This window comes from Psammomys obesus, unplaced genomic scaffold, assembly GCF_907164565.1.
Source record: "Psammomys obesus unplaced genomic scaffold, mPsaObe1.curated_primary_1811, whole genome shotgun sequence".
Taxonomy (NCBI): domain Eukaryota; kingdom Metazoa; phylum Chordata; class Mammalia; order Rodentia; family Muridae; genus Psammomys; species Psammomys obesus.
Genome location: NW_026596064.1, coordinates 21,106,712 through 21,130,255, shown reverse-complemented (window position 1 = coordinate 21,130,255; position 23,544 = coordinate 21,106,712). Strand labels below are relative to the sequence as shown.

General features: G+C 34.1%; 1 protein-coding gene across 1 annotated transcript in view; it reads right to left on the bottom strand.

Moving 5' to 3' along the window:
- Nucleotides 1-5,579, bottom strand: part of Zbtb20 (zinc finger and BTB domain containing 20) — a 767,676-nt gene extending 762,097 nt beyond the window's left edge. Inside the window, exon 1 of the mRNA XM_055624791.1 lies at nucleotides 5,535-5,579. The gene's annotated coding sequence lies outside the window, so the exon portion shown is untranslated. The remainder of the gene's footprint in view (nucleotides 1-5,534) is intronic.
- Between the last annotated feature and the right edge of the window lie 17,965 nt (nucleotides 5,580-23,544).

Here is a 23,544-nt window from a genome sequence, read left to right as displayed (position 1 = left end):
TTTGCATATTAGCAGGAAATGGGGAATTGCATAGCTTATTTGTGCAATCTTTCAAATTTATTTTTTGAATGTGAGAAAAATGTCAACAAATGTGCTCTGACAAAAGCATAGTAATGATTTTAAAGTCAGAGCAGTCTTAAAGGAGACTGTAAGAAACAGACTCCACACAATAGAAAAACTGATCTCAGACAAAACTGGTAACTGCAAAGAAGAAATCACTGCTCAGTAAATAAACCAAGACCATATACAAAACTGAAAACAGGAACAGAATTAAGTTCAATTAACTTGCTAATAGGCTAGTACCCTAGAAGAAAGCAGACTGGTTTCGTGGTTGAAGCATCCAGCTACACAAACATTACAATGCAATGCAGTTTGTATGAACAGGTGCAATGCATACAGTACATGGTATACCAGAGAAATAAACCCACCAAGAGTTGCCATTCAAGCAGGACGAGGTTCCATATATTATTGACCTTAAACTGCAGTAAATAACTTTATCTTCCATTAGAAATAAAAACTAAAACTGGTGCTTTAAAATAAACTTTACTTGAAAGGAAAAAAAGAACGGAACTCTTTATCCTATCCTTTAACCAGATTTTAACACACACAAGCTCCAGAAAAATACTGTTAATTAGGTTATTGATCCCACCACGTACTCCCCATAACCTTTGACAATTCCCAGGTGCCTTTTCTAAAATGGTGTTATATTTTCAGCTGTAGGATGAACAACGTCTGAAAGCAAGTCACTCTTATTATCTCTCATTTTTAAAAAACAACTTCTGATGCACCATACCATTCCTGAGCACTGTATCTGTGCAGACACTCATCTTACTTAATACTGTTCTATACAGTTTGACTATATCATTTCTATGCATTTAAAAACATTTAAATAGAGTAAATTTTTCTAAAGGAATTCACACACAATCACACACACACACACACACACAATAGAAAAGTAAGAGAGCACATCTGACTTATTCCAACGCTGTATTTGGGCACCAATGACCTTAAATATATTATCTATAAAAAACCATCCTTTTATATGCCTTAGTGTATTACTGTGCTTCAAAATTCAGAATGTATTCCTTTACATAATCTTACTGAGCTGAGTAAGAATATATGTAGATGGGTTGGCAGAGTGCTTCTCTAGCATGCACAAAGGCCTGGGTTCAATCCCTAGCACTTCCTAAAACTGGCATAGTGTTTTGGGCTATTAATACACATTTAGAGGAAGCAACATACCAAGTTCAAGGTCAACATGTACATGTACATAAATATATACATATATATATATATCAACATACATCTTTCCCCTTATTATTCTACCTAGTAATTCCATGTTTGTAGTACAGTGATAATATAATCAACACAGTGTGGCTTTTGTATAAATAAACAAGTATAAATAAATAAATAAATAGATAGATAGATAAATAAATAAATAAATGCAGCAATGGTTTAAAAAAGTAGAGAGGCTGGAAACAGATCATAAACTAAACTGATCTTTAATAAAACTAAAAATGCAACACAATGGAACAAAGGTAGACTTTTCAACACATAGTGCAGAAACAACACAGCATGGAAAAAACCCTAGACACAGACTTAAATGTTTTGAAAAATATTTGTAAAATGCAAAACCCTAAGAATCCAAAAATATAGGAAGAAATCCTTAAGTTAAACACTAATAGTGTAATCAAAGAAAGAATTATCAAATTTAACTTCATTAAAATCACCTTTTTTTTTTTCTCTATGATGGATACTAAAAAGATAATGGTAAGACATGCCACAGAAAGCTGGGAAATTTTTGCAGAAGACAAATCTTATAATAGAAAATTATCTAAAATATGAAACAATGTCTGAAATTCATCAGGAAACCAGGCAACAGAATTAAAAACTGGGCAAAGAGTCTAACAAACACCTCACTGAAAAGAAAAACAAAAGGCAAATAATCAAATGAAAATATGCACATCATACGTCTTCAAAGAAGAGCAAAGCAAAACAATGAAATACCACCACACACTCATTAGAACCAAAAACATTGACAATACCAAATAAGTATGTAAAGCAACCAGAACTCTCCTTCACTGATGGCAACAATAGAAAATAGTACAACTACTTGACAGGTTCTTGCAAATCTACTTTTAAAAATATCCTCAACATTAGGTGTTCTACAGGAACTACAGTCATGGTTCCTCAAACTTGCAAATAACCAAAATGTTATTTATTATATAGTGGACAAACACTCTGTTGTATATCAAGACAATAGAATATTTTCTAGTGCAAAAAAAAAAAAAAAAAAACAATAGGGAGGAAACTTAAAAGCTTATTACCAGTTGAAAGAAGCTAATGTGAAAAGATTACAATTTACATGATTCCCAATATATGACATCCTAGAAAAGATAAACTGTAAATGCAAGTTAAAAAAAATGCAACAATTCCAGGCTTACAGCGAAGATGGGACGAATAAACGAAAAACAGAGGACTTTTCAGGGCTTAAAAAAATGTCCTCAGTATGAGCTAAAGTGACCAGACAAATGTGATAATGCTTTTGTTCAACACCATAGAATGCAGACCATCAAGGGTGAACCTATGGATAAATGTACAAACTTGATTTTGAGTGATAATAATTTGACAACATCAATCATTATAACAAATGTAGCACTCTGTTAAAAGACAGTATTAATAAGGTGAGGGGGTATTAATATAGGCAAGGGGGTAAGTGGCATGGGTAAAATCTGATGTCTTCACAAAGAGTAAAGCGTAACAGTCTTTTTAAACCTAATAAGAACTATTAGGACAAGAGATGGCTCAGCAGTTAAGAATGTGTACTGCTCTTGTAGAGAACCATAATTCAGCCCCCAACACCCACATCAGAAAGCTCACAACTTCTTATTAACTTCAGCTACAGAGAGGTCCTGTGCCTCTGACCTTCCCACAGCACCAAAGCTCATATGCATATACCCCACATACACACATACACATGATCAGAAATAAAAATAAAGTCTATTACTAATCAACTCTAAAAAGCACTGCTTCTAGAGCAGTCATAACAATTCAATGCATAAAGGCACTTATAAATGCAAACTGGAAAATCTGAATTCAATTATTAGAATCCATAATAGGAAAGAATCAACTTCTGAAAGTTGTACTCTAATTTCCAAACTTGTGTCATCATAAACACAATAACATACATACATACATACATACATACATACATACATACATACACACACACACACACACACACACACACACACACACACACATACACACCACTAACAACTAAAACAAAAATACTGACTTTGGAGTCCAGAATTACTGCTAATCTTTGCATAGCTTGAAAAGTCATGTAACTATCCACAGTTTAGGTTTCTTCATATAACAAAAATTAAAGGGAAATAATTGGATTTGAAATCTAACAATTATTGTGATAGCCAGTGCTTAAGTACTCACTATGTATAAGAAACTGTACTAAGTCATTTCCATTTATTAACTCCTTAAATCTTAATAATGACCCTATGAGGTAAGAACTGTTTTTAGGCCATATTTTTCAAGATGAAGAAACAAGAAGATTAAGTAATTGCCTAAGATCACATAATTTAGCAGTAATGGAATTTGAATGTAGCTTGTCTGGTTTAGATCTCTTGGGCTAATTCTTATACTTCAATGTTCCCAAATGCCTTATGATTGCTAAGGCCTCACCGAGCCATAAAACTCTGTATTTACGGGTAAATTCAATACACCAGGCTGTACATACAGCAAGCTAAAATTTCAACACCTGGACTTCTTAATACATCAGGTTTATGGGTATAGCAACTCTAAAATATACTGTCAAGTAATCTTGAATATTGAGTAATGGTGGACCCATGAGTAAATTACCTGCATGAGTGTGAGAACCTAAGCTCTAATCTTCAGAACCCAAGTCAATTTTGTAATACCAGTGTTTCTAAGGTGAGATGAGAGGTGGAGACAGAAAAATCCCTAGAAGCTCATGAGCGCCTATGTACAGCAGCAGTGAGTCATTGCCTAACACAAGATGAAAGACTGGAAGACCAACATCCAAGACTTTCCTCTGGGTGACACACTTTGCAATATGGCATGCACATGCCTACACATACACATCATACATGTACATATACAAATACATCATACACCAAAAAAAATTTTTATACAAGTGGGTTCCCCAGTAAGGGGAAAAGAGACTGTCTCAGACCTGAACTCAGTGACTAGCCCTTTGACCACCTCCCCCTGATGGGGGAACAGCCTTGCCAGGCCACAGAGGAGGACAATGCAGCCAGTTCTGATGAGACCTAATAAGCTCGGGTCAGATGGAAGGGGAGGAGGACCTCCCCTATCTGTGGATTTGGAGAGGGGCATGGCAGGAGATGAGGAAGGGAAGGTGGAATTGGGAGGGAATGAGGAAGGGGGCTACAGCTGGGATACAGAGTAAATAAACTGTAATTAATATAAAAATATAATTAATATAAAAAATGTTATCACTAAGGTGAATTAACTTTTAAACACTAATTTCATAAAGTTTTAAAACTATAAAAAAAGAAAAATATTCTTAGGTGTTAACTATAATGTATCATAGAGATTGTACATTGATATTTGTAATCTGAAATTTTACTTAAAATTAAAATCATACTTCCTTTAATAAAAAAGGTTGTGTAGTCTAACACCATATAGTTAATAATAATACAACACAAGTTTTTAAAGAATTAAATAAATATGTAAAATACAATAAAGCATCTCCAGTTCTATGTAGTCTGAGAAGAAAATGGAAATACAAGATTCAATTGTAAGAAATTTTAAAGAACAATGAATAAATAAAAGTATGTAATTTTATATAATCTGTTTCAACTGTGAATTGTTTGGCTATAGTCTAGCTTTTCATACTTGTGACTTACACCTAAATAAAGGATTTAACTTTGTTCTGATCTGTCTGTATTAACTAAACATATTGAATATTTACTATGTACTGGAGATGAAATGATTTTAAAATATGATACACAGTTCTGCCCTTGAAGACTTCACAGAACAGTAGGGGATGGACATGGGAACAATCTAGTGAACACAATCAAATAATAACTGGATAAAAATTATATAGTAGTGCCTTTAGCCCCTCAATAAGCTAAATTCAAGACTATAAATGTCTAGAGTTAAAATATGATTTATGAAAGTATATCTGCATACACATGTTCTGAGATTAGAATTAGTGTTTGTTTTTATACAGTGTGATCTATACACACTACATATAGTTTATGTTTATTTTCCAAAATGTCTAGTGAATTTTTAAGTATACAGTATATATGCTGTGTGACTGTCTGTCTGTGTTTGACTCCGAAAATCAATGATAAATATTGTTTTCAGTTACATACATCTTGATAAAAATTCAAAGAATTGAGGCTTTTTTTTTAATTCTTCAAAAGCAAAGAAAGCTTAATTTCAAAGCATTTACTAATATCCCATCATACTTTTTCTGAGCTCAGGTACCACTAATATTTTAAGACTATTCCCAAGATTCCCAAAGATACCTTTATTGTGAAGAAGAAAAGGAGAAAATTAGAGCCATGTTGCAGCAATGGAATGTTTCAGAAGCCTGAGGAAAAGGGCAGAGAAGCCATGTTTAGGATCAGCCAGACAAAATGATTGATTGCTACACTAAACAGAAGACATTGAAGACACCATCACCAAGTTAATTCTATGTGTCCTAATTACATAATAATTCTTAATTTTGGTCATCTGACTAAAATTGTATCTCATTACTTCCAAGAAAAATGAAAAGAGGCTGTAGATAAATCAGTTTTCTAATATTGCCAAATAATACCATCTTTTATGGGAAGAGAAACATCTAATTTCAATTATAATCAACAAATATTTAAGTTTAAAACTAAAGGCATACAGTGTCACATGTATAACTAAGCATGTCTCTTTTATGGCTAGTTGCAACACTAAGGATTTTATATCCCTCTATCCAGCACTAGACTAAGACTCGTACACACAGCAAATCACTCATTCACTTCTCTGCTCTGGCATCTGGCGGTGCTGCTTATTCATAGCTGAAAGAAAACTCAGTTTTCTTCAATAAGTGCATGTGTGCATGAAAGCTTAAACAAATCCATGGAATACAGGTTTCACAAACAGTACTTAATTAAATTAACAAATCTGAGTCCTAAGAATCATGGAAACAACCTGTAAGTACTATTTTAAATTTCATTAATTCATATACATATTTCCTTATTGTAAAATCCTGTAGATAGACAATAAAATGTTGATTAAAAAAGATAATTGTCCTCTAATATATTTTTAAATATTTCTTTACAACTGTGTATCTGTCTGTCTGTGTGTCCCACAGCTGTGCCACGGTGTGTTCACGTAAAGGTCAAAATACAACTTGAGGGAGTAGGCTGTCTTCCACCACGTGAGTTCCATCACTGAACACAGTTTGTCACTGGGAGAAAGGGCTCTAGCCTACTCAGCCACCTCAGGGACCTCCAGAAGACTGGAAATTACATCAATGAAGAAGACCCACCCTGCACTTCCATTTGCTTTAGGTGTTATATCTTGTCTTCATACACGGAAAATGTTCAAGTAGAAGTCTGAAGTTGGTCTTTTTTAAGAATGGTACTATCCTACCTGAGGAAACACCTTGATAAGCTAGAAGGGTGGAGGTACATCTTGAATAATCATCCTGTGGATGATTAAACTATGTTATGTAAAAAAATAAGCAACAATCTGAAGGTAGGAGACAGATGAGAAAGATGAGGAAAAGTGGAGAATAGCAGGAAAGAGAAGCAATGAGAAATTCCCCCTTTGAAGGTGAACTTTTTTTTCCTTGAGTGAAGCCTAATCTAGATTTCTAAGAGTATTTTTGTAATGCAAATGTTTTTATTCCCTGCATACTTTTGGGAAAGTGTGGATGGTCTCTACAGTCTTACATAGTAGTATAATGAAGACAAAAAAAAAATCAACAAAACAAAACAAAACAAAACAAAAAAATCAAAAGAGAAGTCAATTCCCATCCTCACACCCATACTACAAGCTTGGGAATATGGATGCTTCTCAAGACTTCAGGGATAAGTACTGGGGTGAACAATGGCTAAGAAATAATAAACCTTGGGTAGAAGAAATCTAAAGTACCTTTAATGTAGAATGACTAATATATGGAAATGAGTCAACCTCCCTTCTCCAACTACAGCACAGATCAGACCCTGGGGGGAATAACTGCAGAGATTAATGCTGAATTACAGGATTACTATAGCATTAATACTGTTACTGCCTTATAACTTTACTTCAAATGATACAATTATCTTCAAAAATGAAGGGAATAACATATTTACATTACAAAAGTCAATAGAAATGCTGACCCAATGTAATTAAAAACATACTGAGGTCATTCACAATAATATTTACCTGGGTCTAGAGAAATGTTTTAGACATACGAACTGAGAGAACTCTGCTTGGTCCCTGCTCAGTCCTCCTTACTAAACAATCTAGGACAAAGTCAGCAGCTAGCAGATCTTTAAAGTTTTAACACATATATAATTTATTCATATGTACAGCGTATATTAAATATACTAGAAAACTACAGTGCATTTTCTAGGAAAAATGAAACCTACATAAAGACATGAAGGGCACCTTAACTCAATAGCCTCTGATATCCACATCTAGGAAGATAGCTTTTACAATAAATGTTATCACTGTTATATGCTTTAGACCTAAAATTACTGTTACATGCACTACATTTAATCTCTCCAAGAGCATTATAAGAAAGTAATATCAATGTCTTCATCTTATAGGTAAGAAAATAAAGTTTCAAAAGAGGAAAGGAGGAAGGATAGGAGGGAACGAGGAGAGAGGGAAAAAGGAGAGAGGGAAATAATTTGTATAGAAAGGGTTCGACAAAATCACTCCAAAATTGTTCTCAAACAGCAACTGCAGAGATTACAAAGACATTGTAAAAAAAAAGAATAGTCACAGTGGGGAAAGGATTTGAGAGTATGCATGTTCCCTAGGTAGTTTTAATGCTTATGTTACATGTGTTTAAGGAACAGCTTACTAAATTTCTCAAAGAGAAATTTACAGAAAGCATGATGAAAAGCTGCCTATTTACAAGAAAAACTTTCAAGGTTTGGAGAGATGGCTTAGTGGTCAAGAATACTGGATGCACTTCCAGAGGACCTGGCTAACACTAGGCACCACATAGTAGCTCACAGATGTCATCTTTAACTTGGGTTCCAGAATATTTGATGCCCTTTTCTGGCCTACAAGAGCACTAGGCACATATGTGGCGCCTAGCGGTACAAAACGTGACCAGAATACATTAGGCTCTAGGTTCTTTTCCAAAAACATAAATAGATGATGTTTGGTAGATAGATAGGATAGGTGAGTGGATGGATGGATGGATAAGATAGACAGACAGCTACATTCAAAACAAACATACCATGAGCCAGTTTTCAGAGTGGAAACAGCAGTAATAATCTGCCTACTGATTATGAAGCCAGTAATTAATAGTCAGCATAATAGCAACTTGCTAAGTCCTGTAAGGCAGACGGCTATTGTAATGATTCAAACAGGTAAAAACAGTAGTAGTAGTAGCTCTTGTTTGTGTAACAAAATTCATTCAATTCTGACAGCTATGAACTTATAGTCAAAGACTTTTAAAAATTATTAAATATGAAAAGTTTTTATAGAACATTCTAAAGAAAGTTTTGTTCATTAGCAACAATTATATATTATATTATTATATATTAATTATCATATATTGAGAACACATGTCAAATGTTTTTATATGATTCTTATCAAATGAAAATTTGAAAATACACTAAGTTAAATTTTAATTATGCTGGTATCCCAAAATTATTATTTTCTTAGTTTTAAGCATTTTGTCAATTAATGTCTCAGTTAATAGTATTCTGTATGAAACAAATTCTATGCCTTGCTGAATATCCATAAATCTGTACTTATCACTAACTTAAATAAGATGCCAGATTTTATTTTGAACTGATGACATTTTACCACTTAATTGAGCCTTGAACATTGCAAAGAATACTCTGAACATCCTTAAAGTTGTGGCAAATAACAGTAACCAAGTAGCTAGTCACTGTGACAGCAGTGTTCGCAGCATATAAGAAAGAAAAAGAATACTTCAGGTAATGAAATCTGGAATCATTTTGAAAGGGGCCATGATAGATGAGAGAGATAGAGAGAAAAGAGAGAGAATCATTATGAAGTTAATTTTATAAACTTAATGACCTGAGACTCTAGAACATGCCTCTTACAATGTTATATGTCAAGGTACAAAATATTAATAACTAGCAAACAGGTTAAGTTAACATCTTAATGAGACTCACATGGCTTTTGCCTAACAAACTCAAAATTTCCATTCAAGTATCCCTCCAACAATAAAAGTCACCATTTCAGTATTTCACTGAATAATTGATTTGCGCTTTAGCAGTTTAATCAGGTTTTTATGAAAAAATAGCAGCCATTATAAAACATTTGATATTACTTAAGTTACTTATGTTTCTTACAGTTGCTGCATTTTCTCTATTGCCACTGTTACCCTTTTAAACTTACTGTCTCAACATTGTGTGTATGCATACATGCACACGTATGCTTGAACATCACAGTGCACATTTAAAATAAGAAGACAAATTATGGGAAGCAATTCTCTTTCTGCCATGTTGGCTACCAGAAAACAAACTTATCTACTGAGCCACATTGGCAGCTCTTAAAATTATCTGAATAAATATACTGAAATAACATACCAGTTTTCAGCAGTTTGAGTGACAATCAAAATGTTTATAGGTGATAAGTCATGAGCAATATGTGCAGCTAGTGAGTCAGGCCACTAAGAAATGTTACTGCGACTATGACCAATGAAATTGTTACTGGCTGCAAGTGAATAAGGGATGTAATACCATTATGTAGTTCCTGAATATCAACTCTAGCTTTCAGTAGCAAACCAAAATCCATTTTTAAAAGTAATGTGACAAAACAGAACACATAATTTCACCAGTGATTACCTCTCCAATATATACAGCAAACAATTTGCCAATTTTAAAAACAATATCCCCACCTGTAAAATTATTTGGAACTTTTGGTTTTTACCTAAAAATAGATTCTATTCAGATTCTTTATACCTTGTTGCATTATTTTCTACTAAATTTTAAAGCTTGAATTTAAAAATAAAAATCACTCCATATCTTAAACAGAGCAGAGTGTATGCTAACAACCTTAATTTATTAGCTAAATTCATTTGTTTATGAATGGATGAGCCTGATTTCTCTTTGAAGCTTGCTGTGGTGGAATTTGGAAACTACATTTCCCAGAGTGCACTGCAAGAATGAGCCCTGAGGTTATAATAATAAACAGAAAGTCATTTTGTTTTCTTTTCTTTTTCTTATTTTCTTTTTGGCACTGACAGCCTCAATGTACTTGACCTGCCTTTTCAACGCGAAACTATTAGGAGCTAGCTTTCAGGGCTGCTAGTGATGGCAGCAATTCAACTACCACTGTAGAACAACAGCAGCACCTACAAAAGTAACTGCAAAGTTCCAGCCCAGCCCACTTGGCACATAACAGAACTCTGGGTTCCTAGGCTCTTCAGACTCAACTAGAGGCACACCTGCTGTTCAAAAGCAGAACTGGTAAACTCTAGGTAGCTACATTCTTGTCTTGTTTTTGCTGAAGACATTCATGCTAAGGAAAATTGCCACCATTTTTTTACCCACCAGTTTCCTTGATTTTGTTGTTTATCTCATTGAACATGGTGCTCACTGCCTCTGTGAAGCTGTTTGACAGATCCACATGTTCACTTCCCTAGATGTCCTGCCCCGCTTTTGTACATGAGTGCTGAGAATCCAAACTCGGTTCAGCAATCCTGCAGCACTCTACCTACTCAGCCTTCTCCTCATCTCTCCAACAGACCAGCAAATGATTTCAATACTCTTAAGTTCCTCCATTTGGGTTTAGTTAAATTGGTCTAGTGGAATGATTAATAGAAGCCCACACCCCAGTATATTCAGTTATTGATACATTTTACAAATATACACTACTATATTCTATACATTATAGGCTAGCAATAGGCAGTACTAAGCATTTAAATTTTTAAAAATGAGTAACATTTCATTTTTTAATTTATCAATGTTTTTAAAATATTTTTCTCCACTAAAAGCAATAAAATAGAAATTAGATTAAATAAAACGTGTCATATGTTGCATCTTGGCTTGGTTCTACATATTGTGAAATAGCCATTAGGAAGATGGTATCATGTAAAATTAACTGTAATCATCTTAGCATGGCAGAGGTTGCAGAGGGAGCCTCACAAACCAGCATACAAAACAGGAGAAGAGTGGCTTTAGCTGTGTTCACTAATTCACAATGCTCAGCTCCCAAACACAGCCACCAATTATATGAAATACCTTGTTACAATTAAGCTGGTAAAGCTCTATTTTTCTTGATGTCAGTAAGTCTCATATTTTGAGATGTATTTCAAAATTTTTAAACTAAATTTTAAAACATATTGAAGACTGAATTTGAAAGGCTTTAAAAAAGTTATAAAATTATGTCCAAATTTATAAAAACTATGCAGTTACATTTTGTATAGTTTTTAAATAGACACAAAAACCAGTTTTACAAATATGTTGGTTTTGGCAACAAATTCTCATGATAATAAAAGTAATATAATCATTCAATATGAAATGCTGTCTCTACGCCAAAGGTCTTTCAGATATCAATTATTTTTTTCTTCATCATTAGTGCTGATTCTTTTATGAAATAGAAAAAGTATATTTCTTCCTAAAATGTGTGACAGAGAGGTCAGTGCAGGCATTACAAACAGTACAGTCATCACAGAACATGTGTCATACTGTGAAAGAAAATGCACGATAGCCATAAGTTTAATAGTTTCTCCATTTTTTGCTACTGAATAACATCTAAAATGTGCAAATGAAACTCATGAGCAGTCTCCATGTTCACACAACATTTCATAGTGGCTCTCATGAAGTATCATTTTATTTACATACTTGGTGATGTATTTTCTTCAATATGTAAAGCTTTAATTACAAAAACAAATTAACTGTATTAATGACATCCTATAGCACTTAAACTTTTAACTACAGTACCTTTGAAAAAATAGCTTCTCTACAAGTGAATCAATTCAGATGTCGGCTGAAACCTAACCCAGAAAATTTTTCTACTTATTGAACAATCCTCTCCAACATATTAATGTGTAATTGTTGGGGCCCAGTTGTAAACGTTTTTATTTCCTCAGATGATGCAATATGAATACACGGCTTGGTCTGAGCCCTTAACATTTTTTTGTCTGTTCTAACTATCCTTAGGCCTAGGCCTGGAAGCGTCTAAACTCCATGCAGTCTAATCTTCTGCAAATGCGAGTCCTGAAGTCTTCAGCTTCCAGCCTTCATCTGCTATCCTAAGTCTAAAATGTTTCAATCTCTGAGATTTACTGCTGAATAAACTCACACTTTCTAGCTCTTTCTGAACTCTGGCTGGCTGTTTCAATGCAGCTACTCTGGCCCAACACTTCTCTCCAAGCTGACTGATCCAATCTTTCTTTTTCTCTCAGATTCTGGCTGAATTGCTCTGTGTCGTCTCAAATTAACTCTGACAATCTGTTCCAATCTTCTGTATCCTTCTGATTCTCTAGTTTGTTCTCTCTGCAACCTGTCCCTGTTAAACTGTCCCAGTGAAACTGCCACACACACTATCCCACTCCTACACTCTTCTACCAGTATTACTCTTTTTCTCTTCCTGTGCTGCTCTTAAGTAGCCTTCCCTGTACTATTCTCATGAGTGTTGGTCTCATCCTGAGTCATTCTATCAAATCTTTCTTTGATTCATCATTTTGTCTACCCCTCAATTAGCTGTCACTTTCAAACAAAGCTGCTTCCTTCTATAAAATAATCTGACTTTCACTGGGATTAAAGGTGTGTACTAAGGATGTGTCTATATTCCCGCTGGATCACATAGACCTAGAAGGTCATAGCCAGTTGCTGAACTAAAATTCCTCTATAGTGTTGATACACAAAAAATTTTTGTTGAAAATTATAAGGAAATAGAAACTGAAATTGATGCAGAAACATATTTATTGAATATTACAATGAAATGAGAGAATACATATATGAAATTTAAAGTTAGGGCAAATGGAGCTGGTTGTTTCCATCACCATCTCATCCACAAAACTCCATGTGGTCAGCGTGTCTTCACAAAACACAATGTTTTGCAGGCCCTGTGTTCTCAGCAATTGTTAAAGTGTAAAGGGCCACACTATATGGGTGCTACTGTAACTAAGTACTGTAACTAAACTTGCTGTTTACTATCCACAAAAATTACAGCAACTAGATTATTGACAGGAGTAAGCAATTAACAACACAGACATCACAAAACATGTCACTGTATTCTATATGTATCTGTATTCTACATCATATCTTTGCAGAAAGACAACACTCTCCAGATGCTCTCAAAATGCAGCATCCCATGGCTACTTATACAACTTGAAGTGTGCCTTTACTCACAGATAAGAATGTTTTCATGATGGCTTTTACTAAGGCATTGTCTATATAATGTAGGGAATTCATCAGCCTACCTGAAATCAATTGCCTTTTCTAAAAATCAAATGAAACACACTATGAAGCCTACCATCTGTTTTGTTAAAATTAAGAATTTTAATTTTATAAAGACTTATTTTACTTTTGAAATACATTATAAGCCAGTAACAGTCTTCATAGCACTTTCTTTCAGATAAGAAATCTCAGGTGGGGAAAACCTAGCTTGTGATATAAAATATTTATTATGTGATCATATCTGATCACTCATGCTTTCCATCTGACTCACAGCACTTTCATAAGGAAAAGGTAGGCATATCAACATGAAAAGTTTAGAAAGAAAAGGGATGAATTATAAGTGTATTGGCATGATGTTATCTGTCTGAGGACCTGAAAGATTAGCTTTCATCATTGTCATGATTATTCAGGCACATATACTCCATACTCAGATGCATGGGATGCAGAGTAAATCTGCAAAAACAAAGTGGTCATTAAAGTCAAACAAGGCTGAATCTGACCCAAACATCTACCCTTGCTAGTTGTGAATAAAACAAGTTACCATTTGCTTTTAATTTTGGTTTCTTCATAGTACTAAATGAGAATAAACAACTGTTTAATCCATGACAAAAGCCATTAAATAACAATCCATTTTCTTCCTGATATAGAAATTCCCAATTTTTAATATATTATGGATTTCTTCTAATTAGTAATGGCTGATATCTATACTTTATAATTTTCTATCACATAACACTTTTGAAATTTCTTACAATACTATTGCAGTTATAAGTGAGCTAGGCAGAGTGTCACATCCCAGCATTTGGGAGGTAAAGCCAGAAAAACTGAGTTCAATGTCAGGACTAGCCTCAGCTACATCCCCATCTCAAGAACAAAACTAAACCAAAAATTTGTAAATAATCTTTTAACATAATTTTTTTATTTTTATTAATTACACTTTATTCACTTTGTATCCCCCCATATGCCCCTCCCTCCTCCCTTCCCAATTCCACCCTCTCTCCCCCTTCTTCACGCATGCCCCTCCCCAAGTCCACTGATAGGGGAGGTCCTCTTCTCCTTCCTTCTGATCTTAGTCTATCAGATCCCATCAGGAGTGGCTGCATTGTCATCTTCTGTGGCCTGGTAAGGCTGCTTCCCCCTCAGGGGGAGGTGATCAAAGAGCAGGCCTATCAGATTATTAACATAATTCTTACTAACACCTGTGAAGTTATTTGCCACTATTTTGCTTTAAATTATTTTATGTGTATGGGTACTTCTCTACATATGCCTCTATGGCACTTTCCTGGTGACTATGGAAGCCTCAAGAGGGTATCAGATTTCCCTGGAACCAGTGTTATAAATGGTTGTGAGCTGCCATGTGAGTGTTGTGAATCTAACCTGGGTTCTCTGGAAGTGCTGCCATAGCCCTTAACCTCTGAGCCATCTCTAATCTCCCAAATATTTTCATGGAAGAATTAGCTTAAGAGAAAACAATTTTTATAAGATCTTCCAAGTGAAAGTTATAAATCCAAATGTTGATATGTCATCTAGTACACACATCATTCCATCAGCATACTTCCTAACTATAAAAAACAGTCCTATGGGCTCAGTGGATAAAGATGCTTTCCACTAAAGCTAATTACCTAAGTTAGATCTCTGGACCCCATGAAGGAAGACAACCAAAACCTGTCCTCTAACCTAACCTCCACACATGTACTACACCACACATATGCCAACACACACACACACACAAAGTGTAATGTAATAAAGAATTTTAAATCTTAGCCAGAAAAAAATACGTAAGAAATATGATTCAACTATTTGCATAGTGTCCAAGTTTGCTTCTGTTGCCGTGACTGGGGAGAAGGGGGTTACAATCCAACCCTGAGGAAAGCCAATGGAAAACTCAAGGGAGGAACATGGAGGCAAAAACTAAATCAGAAGCCATGAAAGACAGCTGCTTTACTGCCTTGCTCCCCATTGCTTGCTCAGCCTGCTGTGTTATTCAACTGGGGACCACTTGCCCAGTAGTCATATCATGCACAGCACACCATGAATCTCATCAACCATGAATCTCATGAAAATGCTCCACAGACATGCCCACAGCCCAATCCAAAGGAGGCAATTCTTCAACTGAGTTTCCCCTTTTCGGGTGTCTCTAGATTATGTAGCAAGTTGGCAAAAACTAACCAATATACCTAGACTTAAAGTAACATAAGAAAAATTTAAGTTTTTGTCAGAAGTGGTTCTAAATTCTAATGATATACTTGATGCAAAATATTATAACTGCTTCCAAACAAGAAAGAAAAAGAACTTTCTTTAAAAATTATAAAGATTAATTTCATCAAGTTTAAAATAAAAAAAATCACTAATCTGCCAAATTTCAATAACTACCTATATGAGGACCAATTTGTACCATGTATTTTAAATATCAGTATATCCAAACCTAAGTTTATTTTTACAGCCCATGTAGTCCATCTTTTTATGTACTTAAGAAAACTTCCCCCTTTTTAGGTACTGGAATTTTAAATTAGAATATAAAGTAAATAATATCAAATTCTTTTTTAAAATATTTATAAAGCTACATTTTTTCCAGACCTTGGAGAATTCTTCTGAGCTTTTAGAATCTCATTTCAGTTTTCAGTTTAAATGGTGAAGACAGAGACTATTGCAATTGGTTATATAGCAAATAAAAGTTTACCTAAAACATCTAGATTGAAAGGAAATTGTAAAAAAAAAAAAAAAAAAAAAAAAAAAACTATTGTTAATTTTCTCAATTTTCAGCATGAAAGGAAAAGTAAAAACTGGCAGGTGAAAAATAAAGGAGACAAATTTATAACAGGACAGAGGACTTAAAAGTGAAATAAGCTAGTGAATCCTAGCTGAAGTTTTGTAGCATGCAATTAACTACTTAGATGTGTTTCTTCTCAAATTTGGACCCTTATTAGTAACTTTGATTGAAAAAAATATATGGATGAAAATAATCTTCTCTATATTCTCCAGCAAGTGTTTGCAAGTATCATGTTCAAAAGTCTTTTTTTTTTAAGATTTATTTATGTGTATGTGTGTTTACGAGAGTATATGTATGTGCAAGAAAAGGGTGTTAGACCTCCTGGAACTGTAGTTACAGGCCATTGTGAGCTACCTCACATGGGTGCTGGGAACCAAACACTGGTTTTCTGGGATAGCAAATGTTCTTAGCAACTGAGTCATCAATCCAGCCTTCACAATTCTTTTTTAAATGAAAACATTTCTCAAACAAAATTATCTTTTATCTCAAGAAATCAAGTCAAATTATTACTCTGTATAGTACTATATTTATGATCTTGAATTTTAATACCATCAAAAGGCATCATCAACCTTCCATGCTTTTACTTCTGTTTCTCCATAAAATCTGTTTCTGTTCTTCCAATGAGTATTAGCCATTAACATTTCCTGTGTGTTGATTTTCTCCATTCTTCTGACTACATTCCTAAAATAGCTACACATCCTAGTTAATATGTCTATATAATATATATTACTGCACTTCTACTAAATACATCTCTAAAGCTTTACTTTATTAAGTAGCTGAGTGTCCACTGGCCCTCATCCCCTCCTAATTCTAACCTTAACACAGGGCTATGTTCACAACACTAGATCATTTAGAAATACAGCTTACCCCTCCAAGCTCTGCCTCCTCTGATTTCCAATTTCAAATACCCACCTACTTTTGAATTGATCAAATCAAGGGGTCAAAACCTAGGCATGATTTCCCCTAAAATCCTATGATTGTTCTATTCCAAATGACCTGCATTATGCAGTAGATCTGCATATCACAGCATCTTATTCCTCTTTCAAAGGCACCTTGTCCAGGTTAGGGATAGATTTTCTTCTTATTCCTCAAATTTCCATTACCCTAAGACACCTAACCAGCAAAAAAGAAGAAATCCTTAAACATTTGTTATAGGTCAGGTCCTTGCCATCATCACTTAATACCTTTGTGAGCACCTATTTTTAGTATAACCCAGAGACCCTTCTCTCTATCCTAAGTAACTAAACAATCAGTATCTAGAGCAACAGGTTTGAAAAAGGCTAACACAGGACCTATTAATAAAGCAGTGTTTACCTATCTGACCATCCAATTTATTTTAAAATCAAAATACACACAGAATTGCAAACAAAAGAGGTACCTATTCTAAAAACACAAAAGGATTAAGAACAGAAGCAGACTAAATTGTCAGTGTTTCGTTATAAGAAATAGAATACTTGCCAATTCTCTAACAAATATTCTGTTATATAAGCTCTGGATACCTGAAAAAAGGGGGCAGGGCAAATGAGAGTGAGAGAAGTTCCACTAGCTAAAGCTAAATACCAACTAAGATCTGATGTGTGCCACATATACAATCCACCCAGTACCCATCCATTCAACCCACAATTTCCAAGGCAATTTACAAATTTCTTTATTACAAGATTTTTTTTTCTTTTTCTACTCCTTTTCAAAATTGGCTTTGATGTTAATGGTCATTCTGATTCCCTACAATAAATATTTCTAGTACTAGGACTGTTAAAAAGAACTTTTATTTGCCTGTTGTAATGCCTCTATCTGCTCACCTAGGCCCACTCCTGGAAGCTTCTAGTCTCTGTAATCTAACCGAGGCCTAGAATGTTTTCAGGCTCTGAGACTTACAGCTTAATAAGCTCACCCATGTTCTTACTAAGCTCTGGCCCAGCTGGTTCAAGTCAGCTGTTCTGGTGCAAATTCCTCTCCAAGCTGATTTGTTCAATCTGGCTTCTCTCTAAGCCACTGAATTGCTCTGCAGTTCAATTCAAGCAATCTGCTCTAATCTCCTGGCTCCTTTCCATTCTCAGGCTCACTGGTCTTCACCTGAGTTCTCTATCTCTCTGTAACCTATTGATGTCCCAGTAAAACTGCCTCTCTCTCTCTTTCTCTCTTTCCCTCTCTCTCTCTCTGTAGGTCTGTCTTGCTCTCTTCTCTCTCTCCCTTCCTTCATCCCACCCTCCCCCTCTCCCTCTTCTTCTCTTTCTCTCTGCTCCTTAAGTAGCTTCCCTTCCCTCTCTCTTCTCATGAAGTTGAGCATATCCTAGTCTGTCAAATCTTTCTCTGATTCAACACCTTTTCTGTCACTCAATTAGACATCACTTTCAAACATGGGTACTTCCTTCTACAAACTAACTTTACCTTCACTGTTTGGAATTAAAGGTATGTACCACCACTCCTGGGCCTAAGATTTTCTTTACCTAATACTTGCTCTATACCAGGTTGGCCTAGAACTCAGATCTGCTTGCCTCTGGCTCCTAGATTAAAGGAGTGTTTGTATTCCAGCCAGATCACACAGACCTAGAAGATCGTTGGATGTGATCTCTTGTCAGCCAGATCACAAAGACCGAAAAGGTCCTTGGTTATGATCTCTTGCCAGAGCAGCATATTCTGAATTAAAATTTCTCTGTAGGACTGGATGGAGGAAAAGCTGAAGTTGGTAAGTATCATGGACTTAGTTTTATTGAAGAATGAGAAATTAATTAGCACTATAAGCAAATGCCATCTGAACATCTGAACATACACTAGGATCCAAGAAACTCCAGTACTCTTGGCCTTCCTCATCGTTAAAATGGGTATAAAATTAACTCAAAGCCCTACAAAACAAAAAGACCCTAAGTATGTCAACCATTTAAACTGGAACTAAAATTTATAATATTTATCAACTCTATAATAATGATCCAAAATGGATATGGTCCAATTCACTAGCTTACCTTTAGATTAAAAAATAACTGCTAAATTAACATATACATGTAGTATATAAGAAATTATTATATCACTTGAAATCAGTATAAATAGATGAAAATTGGTTTTCTAAGTGAATTAGTTTAAGTATTATAAAATTCATATTACATTTTTATTATTGCTTTTAGCTTTTAATTCTAACAGACTGGCACCATCAAGACAGAAACCAAGTTAAGCAGTTGCTTTGAACAAAGTTTCAGATATCACAATATATGCACTGACAACTAAATTTTATGTATGCGTATGTATATGTGTGTGTGCATATAAACATGTTTTTAAAAACCACAGTTTATCTACTGCAGTGAGAAAACACTAATATTCAAGGAAAAGAAAATCTAAAACATAACTTCTTAGCCATTTTCTCTTAAATACATAAATACTTATTACAAATGTTTATTAACTGTAACAAAAAAAATGTGTTGCTAAGTACAGGAACAGTCAAATCAAGAACACAGTTTAAAAAAAAAAAAGCTTTCCCGAAATAGACATCATATAAAAGGCAGTAAGGCAAATTACTAAAGAAAAGACAAGAGCATACAACAAATGTCCCCAGAACTATGCTTCCTCTTAGGAAATTATTTTAAGTTCATTTCTACAACAAAATGTACAAAAATAAACTTTGGGAAATAATTTATTAAAAGACAGAAAGAGAACATACTTCTACTAATCATAAAAAGACAAGATACAAATCAAGAGACAGAAGGGGAATTTAGAATATATAAAGAACTTACACAAATCAATAAGAGCCATATTTTAAAAAAACAGCTAAAAGTGTGAACAATCATTTCTATTGGGGAGAAGCAAAAACAAAAAACAACAAAACAAACAAACAAAAATGTGCTCACAGCCAAATTGGTATAGAAAAAAATTTCAAATCAAGTCCAAAATGGGATGTATTTTATTCATGGAGGTAGCAAAATTTCAAAATCTGACAGTATTATAAGACAAAAGGGATAAAGATGAACAGGAATGCAATGTGTACCATGAGCGGCAGTACAAATGAGTGACATGACTTCAGAAAAGCAATGACAACCACTGTAATAATCAGACTTTTCACATCTAAGAAGACAGTAACTTCAATCTCAGTGCATAACAAAAAAAAAAAAAAAAAAAACTTGAAAACGTCAGTAAGAAACAGCTCAAATGTTCAACAGAAAGACAGGTGATAAATATACTGTGACTTATTCACCCATTTATGTACAAATGAAAATGAACCCTGAGTTACAATCATGCACAATTTAGGGGTATCTTACTAATTAAATGCTGAGCAAAACAATGATGAGACAAATCCAGCATGATATTGAGGTTTACCTAGTCACACATTTGCAAGTAGTAATTATGAAATTTCACTTTTAAAAATATGGCAGATAGGGCCTGGAGAGATGGTTCAGTGGTTAAAAGCACTGGCTGCTCTTCCAGAAGTCCTGAGTTCAATTCCCAGCAACCACATGGTGGTTCACAACCACCTACACCTCTACTGCCCTCTTAGAGCGCTAATATGCATAAATAAATAAAATCTTTAAAAAAATATATGGCAGATAAAAAAAACAAAATTTTAGAATGTTGGGGAGCCTAGGCTAAAGAGTAAGAACCTGTTCCCATAAAAAAATAAATAATAAATAAAAGAACATTTTCTATATCCATATACTGTCCTGTTCATATCAATATGTCTAAATAAGAAATAAGTAATATCCTAATATTTGTGTTTATTTTAGAAAATAGATTGTTTTCCCTATGATTACAGAATATCATTAGAATATTTTTAGTTTTCAAAACATCTAAAAAACTGAGCTACATGTTCTTTTAAAATACCCCCTTATAAAAAGTAACCAAACAATCAAGGAGATAGAAAAAAATTATTTAAAACCTTATATAATATAGCTAAAGTGGTTATTAGAGGACAACTTATAGCTTTCAAGGCCACTGTCATAGGAAAATAAAAAATAAATGGTAATATGTTTTCTTTAAAACATAAAACTTATCAGTGTAATCAATTAGCATATATATTTCCCTTTATTTAGTTTTATTTTCATTTCTACTTAAATAAATCTTCTAAGACCTACTCTAATATTCTTTGGATCTGATCCTGGTATTATTTGTTAGTACTTTAATAGAATTTTTGCATTGATTTCTATAAGAAAATTTAACTATAATTCAACTATAATTTTTGAACAATATTTATCAAAATAAAATATTACATGAAATTAAAATATCCCAACACTTTTCCACGGCCTCAAATAATTTAAGTTAAATAAAAATTACTTATATTCTATAGTTTAAGTTACCATGTTTATTTCTTACTTTTTATACCAACTGTTATCTGTATCATTGATACCTTGTATCAATGTTCAGTTTTTAATGAACTAAAGCAACAGCAGTTTATAAAACTGATCCTTCTAAACAACCAACCTTGGAATTTGGTTTTTACTATTTTCTTTGCTGTTTATTGGTTTCATGTTTAAAAAAAAAGTTTCTTACTTTGGCTTGCATAATTCTTATTTTATATGAGATGTGTTCTGTTTCATTACTTTCCTATTTGCATTTAATAGGAAATGTTCTCTGTGACTTTGCAGTCTGGAAATTGCAACTTGTCCCCTTCTGTATATATCTGCCCTTTCCATTTAGGAGCTCCTATCTCACATTTTACAATGAAGAATTTTTCTTGTATTATCCTTAAAGGTGTTGTCCTTCTTTCAGTCAAGACCACAAATCAGTAAACCCTTTTAAAGCACACAGATTCTTGTCATTCTCAGACTGCTAAGTATGTCAGTGTTTTTTTAATACTTAATACTTTAGTATTTAACTATACACTACTTGTTCTAATTCTTCCCTTTGTAGTTCTCATCACTCACAAGTTGTATTTCAATAGCCTTCAGATTTGACCATCTTTATTCAAGATTTTTGTTTTATCTTTGTTCTCTATGAGCTTTGATGTATTTCTTGGCCTTTTAGTTCACTGATTCATATTTCAACAAGGACAATGTTCTTTTACTCACTCATTGATTTATTCAACTAAGATGTTTCTTAGTATCTGAAATTCATTACTTGACTTTTTTTGTTGGTGGTGGTGGTGATCTTTCTCTTTTTTTATTCAAATTCAAGTTTCATTTACTTTTGCCAACAGTAACTTGAGGAGCCTACTCTGATTTTCCCACCTGACCTCCCTCTTGCCCTTGTTATCATATCCTGCAATCTGATAGTTTCTGTTGCTATGTCACTGGCTCTCAGCACTGGTTCCTGGAGTACCCTAAATGGTGAAAAGCAGATCTTCTGTCAATTCCTTGCCAAGGCACATGGAGAACAATCTCTGCTCTTCTGTTTAGCCTTGAGGACAGAAAAGATGCCATTCAGCTACTCCAGTCTGGGAAACTTGGATACTTAACACAAATGACCGTAAGAGCCCAGAGACTTCTGAAGCCCAAATTTTCCTCCCAATGTCTTGTTCTCTTTGATGTACCCTGAGCACTTTCCTCTTTATTGCTTACCCAATTAAAGGAAGAAAAATTTCAGAATAATGTTATCCCGTCCAAGGTGCCATGTCAGTTGTTCCCACATTGCCAGTCATTTCATTCAGAAAGAGAAGCATTTCATAATTGAAAAACCACTTATGGGTCAGCTTGGTTTTACAATCCTCAAGTGAACAAAAGTCTGGGAGACTGATTGGGGTCTATAGATCTGAAGTGTGTTAGAATATTTTAAGTATTCCCTCAAACCAGCAGCTTTCTCAGAGAGCTGAATACAGCATACAAAAACAATGATGTGGTTTACAGATACTCTCAAAACTGATCTCAAAATATACTACAGCTACTAACCATCTTATATAAATGTTAATGGAATCCCACTCTTACTTATTCCATGTCACAATTATCTTTTGTTTTGAACACAACTTCAAATCGATTTTCTGCAATTTCAGTTAGAACAAAAACAAATTATAACTTTGGGCAATCAAATAAATTTCCCAGATGTAAGAACAAGTCTTGCATATGTGAAAAGCATGCCAGCTACTATGCCAAAGTTCAAACATACCCCCCATATGGTTTACACGATATATCCTTCCACATTGTCCTTGATTAACTGTATTCTTGCTCTCTGAATATCACAAATGATTATGTGTTTAACTTGACTCGGTTTCTAATTAAAACAGACAATAAAGTGGAATTAGTGAAAAACTTTTTTAATTATATGAAAGTTTGAAAC